Consider the following 602-nt stretch of genomic DNA (forward strand, 5'->3'; position numbering starts at 1 on the left):
GGAGCCAAGCAAACTAAAGCTGTGTACAGCAAGTAATAAATATTGGTGAGCATGTGAAGATATAGGAACTCTTCTACATTGTTGGCGGGCCTGTAAAATGATACAACCACTCTGGAAAATACTTTGGCGCTTCCTCAAAAAAGCTGAACATAGACATTCTATATGACTCAGCTATTCCACTGCCTGGAATACACACCGAGAAAATGAGAACTGAGGCACAAACAGAGACTTGTACATTAATACTCATAGCAGTGTCATTCACCATCGCAAGAAAAAGAAAACAACCCAAATGCCCAAAAGAAATTATGGTACATTCACATGAAATACTACACAGCACACAGGAACAATGATTTTGTAAATCACTGCCTAACGTGGGAGGAACTGGAGAGCATTATGCTGAGTGAACTAACTCAGTCCCATACGGGCAAATACTATGTCTGACTATTATTATATAATGAGTATGAGAATCCAAGGGAGGAGAAGGTGAGAGCAGAGGGTGGGGGTAGGGGAGGTGTCATTAATCATTGTTGTTGTTGTTGTTATGTGCCGTCGTTTGCGACTCATAGCGACCCTATGCACAACAGCCCTAAACCCTGCTCTAT

Source organism: Elephantulus edwardii, unplaced genomic scaffold (genome assembly GCF_000299155.1).
Source record: "Elephantulus edwardii isolate Elephantulus edwardi_28Jun2011 unplaced genomic scaffold, EleEdw1.0 scaffold00028, whole genome shotgun sequence".
Classification (NCBI taxonomy): domain Eukaryota; kingdom Metazoa; phylum Chordata; class Mammalia; order Macroscelidea; family Macroscelididae; genus Elephantulus; species Elephantulus edwardii.